Below are 7,460 nucleotides of genomic sequence, written 5' to 3' on the forward strand. Positions count from 1 at the left end.
GAGAGAGAGAGAGAGAGAGAGAGAGAGAGAGAGAGAGAGAGAGAGAGGGGGAGAGGGAGAGGGAGAGGGAGGAGGGGGGAGAAGAGGAGGAAGGAAGGAAGGAAGGAAGGAAGGAAGGAAGGAAGGAAGGAAGGAAGGAAGGAAACAAGTTATTTCCTGGATCTGTATCTTTCAACAACTTAAGATTTTGTTTCTTAATAACATAGTAAAACTGGTTTCCTTCAGCATTTTTAGTTAGACACACCTCCAGCCCCTTAGCTTTTTGTCATAAAGGAATTCCCACCCTCAACATAACATACACACTTTCTTCTACATTACCAAATCATCTATCTAGTCTACTATCAAAAACGACTATGGTTCCTCCTGTTTTCTTCCCGATCAGACTGGATCTCTCTCTTTTTTCTCCTTTTTTTAATGTGTGTAGGCAGGAACTCAACTTTCAGGAGTTAGTTCTCTCCTTCTACTCTGTGGCTTCTCAACTCAGGTAGTGAGTCTTAACAACAAGCACCTTTACCTGCTGAGCCATCTTGATGGCCCCAGATGGGATCTTTTTAAAAAAGCATGCTTATATAATAAGTTATCCTCCTGGTATTCTTGTAGTTTTTCTTACAACAAATTTACTCTAAAACTTAAAACAACAACAACAAAACTCTCCTGTTTATAAGGTTGGGACTTAGCTCAATGGTAGAAATTTGCAAAGCAAGAATTAGGCCCCAGGTTTGGATCCAGCACTGAGTAAAAAAAGAAAATCAGTTGGTCAGTTTACTATAAAGACTAAATAAAGTCCTTCTTCACAGGGGACCTTAGGAACAAAGCTATCTCTAGATCCTGTCAAAAATATTTTCTCAAAAGAGGAAAGAACATCCTACCCATCTAACTAATAGGAAATAATAAAAACAGCCTGCTTTTACAGAAGCTGTGAGCACACACCAAACAGGCTCTTCCAAACACAGGCGTGCTGAACAGAAACTGGATAATCGAAGCTGACCTCATACAGGATGATCATGTGACCGCATACAGTAGCAAAGGACCCAGCAACCGACAAGCAATCATTTTATAACCAATAAACACGGCTGTAACACAAAGACCCTTCTCCTCCCCCAGTTTCCTTCAGCACCCACAATAAAATGTTTGCTCCAAACCATTGGACACCATGAGCTGCTGCATATTGAAAAACCATAAGTGGAGCCAGACACCAATGGGCCTGCTTCATCTTCAAGTTGAATAACTCTAGGGAAGTTCATGGAATGAAATGGCTTCCACTTCGAGGTTCTCAGGAGAGGCCTGGTGGTCCATGAGGAGAACACTTCCTCATTAGCAACTGAGTAGATCACATGTGGTCAGATCTTGGCCTCCACAGGCTTTCAGTAGCTTTTCACCTGCCCTTAGCATCTGTGCCCAACTACTCAAAGCTCATTTGAACACTCAGCAATCGCCAGCCAACCTCCCTCCCTCCCTCCCTCCTTCCCTCCCTCCCTCCTATCCTTCCCTCCCTTCCTTGCTTCCTCTCTCCCTCCCCTCTCTTCCTTCCTTCCTTCCTCCCTCCCTTTCTTCCTTCCTCCCTTCCGTGTGTGGGTGTTTTGCCTGCATGTATGTCTATGCACCACTTGAATTGTATGCCTGTTGCCAGAGGAGGCCAGAAGAGGGCGTTAGATCCCCTGGAACTGGGGTGCCAGGTGGTTGTGAGCAGCCACGTGGTTCTGGGGATGGAACCAGGGTCCTGTGGCAGGGCAGCCAGTGCTCTTAACCTTGGAGCCATCTCTCTAGCCCCTTCAATCTTGGCGAATGCATGAAGACACACTTCATATAAGGATTTTCCCTAGGGGTTATGAACACAAACCTTAGGCCTGAAACTAAGACCCACACATAATTGAGAAGCTTCAAGAAAAGGATTCTGTCAGGAAAAAAAACAATTCTGACAAACCCGATCATCCAAAGTTGCTACCTTCTTCCCCGGCAGATGCACTTTTACCCACAACTCCACCGAATGGATCACTGCTCTCACCCTGCACTCACCCAGCTCTACCCAAGAGAGAGCCATGGCCAGTCAGAGGCCCTTTTAATGTTTCATACAGAGAAGAAGGAGAAGAAAAAAAGACAGCTGTCCCTTATCTCTAGAAATGCTTCAAAAAAAGTGACTAAGTGAAAAAGACTAAGTATAAATAAATAACAGAAAGTTCCTTTAGTATTGTTTGCTTTCTCAAATTAAAATCGTGCTCATGGAACATTGAACGTCATGGCCTCTGGCCATCCTAAGCAGCTGTTAGAATCTCCACAGATAAAGAGACTTGATTATTTGAGCTCTCCAGATCTGAAGTCCTAGGGTCAAATCTCAGCTCAGTCACACACTGATCATGTGACCTAACACAGATAATCCTTATCATTCTACTTTTCATTTTTCTCCTATATAAAATGAGGGTAATACTTGAATTTACCTCATAGGATGCTTTGTAAAGGTTTAACTTTGGTGCTTAGAAAACACTAGGAAACGAAATACCAATATAGTACTACTGTTATCTTGAGAAAGCCACATAATATAGTTATCTTACACAAGGCCATAGTAAATTCTAACTTACCATGTGCAATTATATTTACTATTTGTTTAAATATATCGCACATCCATTCAAACATAGACAACAATTTGTCTAATATGGTTTCTTTAAAAATTAAAATGCGGGCAGTGGTGGCAAAAGCCTTTAATCCTAGTACTTGGGAGATAGAGGCAGGTGGATCTCTGTGAGTTTGAGCCCAGCCTTGTCTACAGAGGGAGTTCCAGGACAGCACAGAGTTGTTCCACAGAGAAAGCCTGTTTCAAGGGGAAAAAATATATATATTAAAAAGTTTCTCTTTCCCACTCCAGCAGGGTTTCGACCAGGCTGACCTCAAAATAAAATTCGCTGTGATCCTTCTATTTCCTGAGTACTGGGGTTACAGGATTGTGGTACTGCACCCTGTTTATGGGGTGCTGGGGTCAAACCTTGAGCTTTGAGCTCTGCTAATTGGCTCATCTCAGACTAATAACCTCTCTTGACTCGGCCAGCCCTTCACTTCTCTGCTGCTGACTACTGAAAGCTCTTCTGGCCTGGCCCTCCTTGCCATTTTTATGAGACCAGCTATGAGACTGCCTGTCAAAAATGAAGTGATGAATCATGCCATATAAGGCCAAGGGCAAGAATGTGCCCTCCAACTGCTTCCTCTGTGTTGTGCATAGATCAACAGAAAGATTGGGTTTTGATTTGCAAAGCAGCCATTTCCAACATGGGTTCCAAGTCGCCAACGAGTACATTCCAAACGCCTTTTGAACTAGAATTTAGGTTTAGAATCGCTGCCTTCTGCTTTGTTTTTCTAGGCAGAGTCTGATCACAATTTGTCCTTGTTCTCTCTCACCCTGGCCACATATTGCTGGCTCAAAAGGACCAGTTGTCAGTGTTACTCTCTGTGTGAGCATGGTTCTGGCACAGTAGAGTATCGTAAGCCTAGAAGAGCCCACTGTCCAAAGACTTCCGGCTAACCTGCTTATAAACGAAGCTAGCAATGATCTTTCTAGACTCTTTTCAACTTCCATGTGTACAGACTCTCAGTTCCCCAGCCTCACCCCACAACCCCACCTCAACTCACAATCCATACATTTGATTACAAATTGGCCAATGATTCTGTCTCTCATTTCTTCCAATGACACAGAGAGTTCCTCCTTTGTACAACCTTTACTGTCTGTACAGTGAGGTCGTGGGAGAGACAAAGTACCTTCTTGTAGCTTATCAACCCAACTGCCCACCTTCATCATGTCAAAACACGATTTATTCATTCATGTCGTAACTGCTGAGTATCTGAACAGTATCTTCATTTGAGGATGAAGTGTAATGACTGTCTTTCAAAGAGTTCATTTTATGGACCAAGAAGGCAACTACAACAGTAAGACACAGAGAAGAAACAATGTTCCAATGGCAAGTGCTTGTAAGACTTTAAAAAAGATATTATAAACCCACAACAATAGCACTATCATGAAAGAAGAATTTTCAACACCTCTCCCTTCTCTACACCTAATCTTTTTACCACATTCTTATTTTATATAATTTCTTTTTGTTTATTTTTTGTTTTGAAACAGGTTTGAAACTCATTATGTAGACCAGATGGACTTCAAACTGGCAGAGATCCTCCTGCCTCAGCCTACTAGGTACCGGGATGAGAGGTGGACATCACACGAGGCCTTAACATCATTTTTAAAATGTGTTTACTTTATGTGTAAGAGTGTTTTAACTGCATGTATGTCTGTGCACCAGGTGTGTGCTGGGTGCCAGAGGAGGTCAAAAGAACCTAGTGGATCCTCTAGTCTTGGAGTCACAGATGACTGTGAGCCACCATGTGGGTGCTGGGAATCAAACCAAGGTCCTTCGGAAGAGCAGCCAGAGCTTTTAACCACTGACCCTTTTCTCCAGCCCGCCATTTCTTAAGTCTGCATTCTCCACTCTTCATTTATGGCTAGCACATGTCCTGGGGAACGCTCCTCACCTGGGCTTTCACTCCAACTTGTGATTTCTGGATTCAGAAATCTCACTCCAACTTGCTTTTTTTTTTTTGTCTTGATCTCTTGCACTGTTTGCTCTAAGGTGAACTCCCTCTAATCACAGACCCATGAACACCAAATCCCCAGGAATGTCCCTCCTCCCGCAAACAGCAGCTGAGATGAGTTTGAACTTAGTACTGGGTGGGATCTTTAAGTCATACACTATCCAGAGTTTACGCACCTAACAACTCGGGAGTCAGAAAATAGGGACGTGTTCTAAACCATAATTCAGGAAGCTGTATCGAAAGGGGAGAACCGGCAGCATGGACAGACGTCATAAAATACTGTGGGGTTGGGGTTGGGAAGAGAGCTACACATGGCTGCCGCTATCAAAGGAAGCTACCAAGAAGGGGCTACACCTGAGCAATGAGTGCAAACTGGGAGGGAAACAAGCAAGCATTCAGGGTGAGAAAGGGCACGGCATTTCCCAGACCGAAAACCCCATCAGTGTGGGCCTTTGTGAACTGAGTGCGTGAAGGATGAGCGATGGTAGAACGTCCTGCCTCAATCAGCCTGAGCAGGAGAAGCTGGAAGAGAAGTTTAATCATCTAAGCCAGCAACAAGACTATCAGAGAGGCACAGTACAGAGATCCCTGAAATCAGAAAACCAGGTTCCCAGGCCCAGGTTTGCCCAGAGGGGCGAGGGCAGGCATAGGGAGTCATCTAACCTCCCTGGTCTCAGCTTTCTCATTTGTAAACTGAAGCAGCTGAACTGGCTGACCTCAAAGGTCCCTCGGAACAAAACCAGACCAATTGTATATTATTTCTACCATTAAAACCCTCATCATGGCAGGAAAATAAAGGGAGGAGGGGGGAGGGGTCTTCTGTGATCTCTTTTTTTTCTTCCTCAACTTCGATTTTCGGTTTCCTAAACTTACTACAATCATGTGCCTCTCACATCACAAATTTAACACTTTCCTATAGAATTTCACTAATGAATTCAGTTTAAAGAGGAGTTGGTTACAGGAGGTGGGGGTGGAATTAAATGCCCTTGCTTCACCTTTGTGGGCCAAACCATGGGTCTCTGCTGTATTCATCCTGAAATTCTAGTTATGATTTCACATTCCTCCAAGAAATGTTCAGTGTTGGCCCCATATAGTATACAGCTTTGAGGTAGAATACATGTCCGTATAAGCCACACAACGTAAATGACCAGGAAGGTTTATTTTCTTCTTTTCAATACTACCCATTGAAGCATGGGATGGGGGGTGGGGGACGAGGAGGTAATAATGTTGAAAATAGGTTTCCGTGTTTTGTTTTTTAATTTTTAAAGTTTGTACTCGAAAATGCACCCTGCCGAACCCGCACAAAATTCTTGGCACTTTCCCCGAAGACTGACACTTCTTACACTGCATTCAGAGGCCCCAGAGCTCCAGGAAAGGCACTAAATCCAGCAAACACAGATGCAATTTCATTCTGCCCCTATTTGAGCCTATGCACCAGAGGCAAACACTGGCAGTCACACAACTTAAAAGAAACACCAACGGATCAGAAAACCTCTTCAACAGCCACGCAAAGTTTAAAACGGAAAACTTAGTACCCTCCCTTCCTAGACGCAGGCTATCACGGTGCGCTTTCTGGGCTGTGGTTTAAGCAGCTACACACAGGACTTCACACCTGAGCGCAAGACTCCGCCGCAGGGCAGGAGCGCGCCCGCAGGTGTCGGAGACGCCTGCGCCCAGGAACCCCGAGCCCCCGCTGAGCGCCTCTAAGTCAAGCTTGGCTTTCCTGCCCGGCTTCCCCTTCCTGCCCCGCGCCCGTGTGCGCGTCCAGGAACCGGGTCCCCGGTACCTGCGGCGGCCGTTCGGCAGCTCCTGCCCGGGATCCCCGCGCCCGCTGGTCTGTTCTGCTCCGCTCTGCTGCCGCTACCTCTCGCCCGCCTCCTTGCCCCTGTGCTCGCGCTACTGCGCATGCTCGTCCCACACCCCCGCCCGCACCCTTGAAATCCACTTGCCGGGTTTTCGTTGTTGCACCCAGGGGAGAGGCTGGCAGACCTTTGCAGTCAGGTGAAAGGAGGCTTGCAGGAGCTGCAGGTTTGGGGTGGGGATGGGGGAGTGGACCCGCGCTACAGGGGCTTTATCCCTGCTGCTCATGCTTCACTCAACCTAATTACGAATGTCTGCACCCCTGAAATGAGTTTAGCACCGTGATTCTCAAACAAGGGCGCATCGGGATTACCTGGAGGTTTTGTTCAAACAGCTCTCAAACCCAGAGTATCCGCTTCTTGTGTCTGAAAGCTGCGTGTTTCTAATGTGTTCTCAGAACACTAGTATGCGTACCACTTTTGAAAAGCACAGCTCAAAAGGCAAGATACGTATTAAAGTAAAACAGTTTCTCTCATCCTTCTCCCTTTTGGAGAATTCAGATAATTCTTCCTCTTTATTAAACAGCCACACCTGTTTAAAATAAATAACCAAAGCCCACACTCAAACAAAGGTGGGATCTTTTTCCGACAACATATGAGTCAAGCAAATGGAATGCAGCTTCAAGGGTTCTTGTATACTTTTTTGGTAGGATAATCCACAGGTGTGCAGGGTACCTTTGCTGCCCTTTGACCTAAGGTCCCATGTGGCACTTAGCCCAGTAGTCCAGAACTGATTCGGAACAGGTAGCAGTCAGGCCAGTAGGAATGTGACTCAAGTAGACTGAAACTGTTTAAAGTCCAAAAGAATTGGTTGGGCCACAGAGGAGTGAGATAAGGACTTCTCCATGCCTAGAAAATCCCATAACCCAGAAAGTCCAATAAACTTAACGTTTTTGTCTGAGCTCAGATCTACAAGAGGAATTGTGTTCTTACAAAATATTTACTTAAACATGTATGTACAACATGACCCAGCCATTTCATTCATAGCTCTTATCCAAGATAAATTAAAACATATCACTTGAGTACTAATAT

The 7,460-nt window shown here is 45.1% G+C and overlaps 1 protein-coding gene across 1 annotated transcript in view; it reads right to left on the reverse strand.

Moving 5' to 3' along the window:
• Window positions 1-6,446, reverse strand: part of Pls1 (plastin 1) — a 90,346-nt gene extending 83,900 nt beyond the window's left edge. The window contains exon 1 of the mRNA XM_028758925.1: window positions 6,356-6,446. The gene's annotated coding sequence lies outside the window, so the exon portion shown is untranslated. The remainder of the gene's footprint in view (window positions 1-6,355) is intronic.
• Window positions 6,447-7,460: the final 1,014 nt, after the last annotated feature.

The sequence above is a fragment of the Grammomys surdaster genome, unplaced genomic scaffold (genome assembly GCF_004785775.1).
Source record: "Grammomys surdaster isolate TR1022 unplaced genomic scaffold, NIH_TR_1.0 126248, whole genome shotgun sequence".
In the NCBI taxonomy this organism is placed as follows: Eukaryota; Metazoa; Chordata; class Mammalia; order Rodentia; family Muridae; genus Grammomys; species Grammomys surdaster.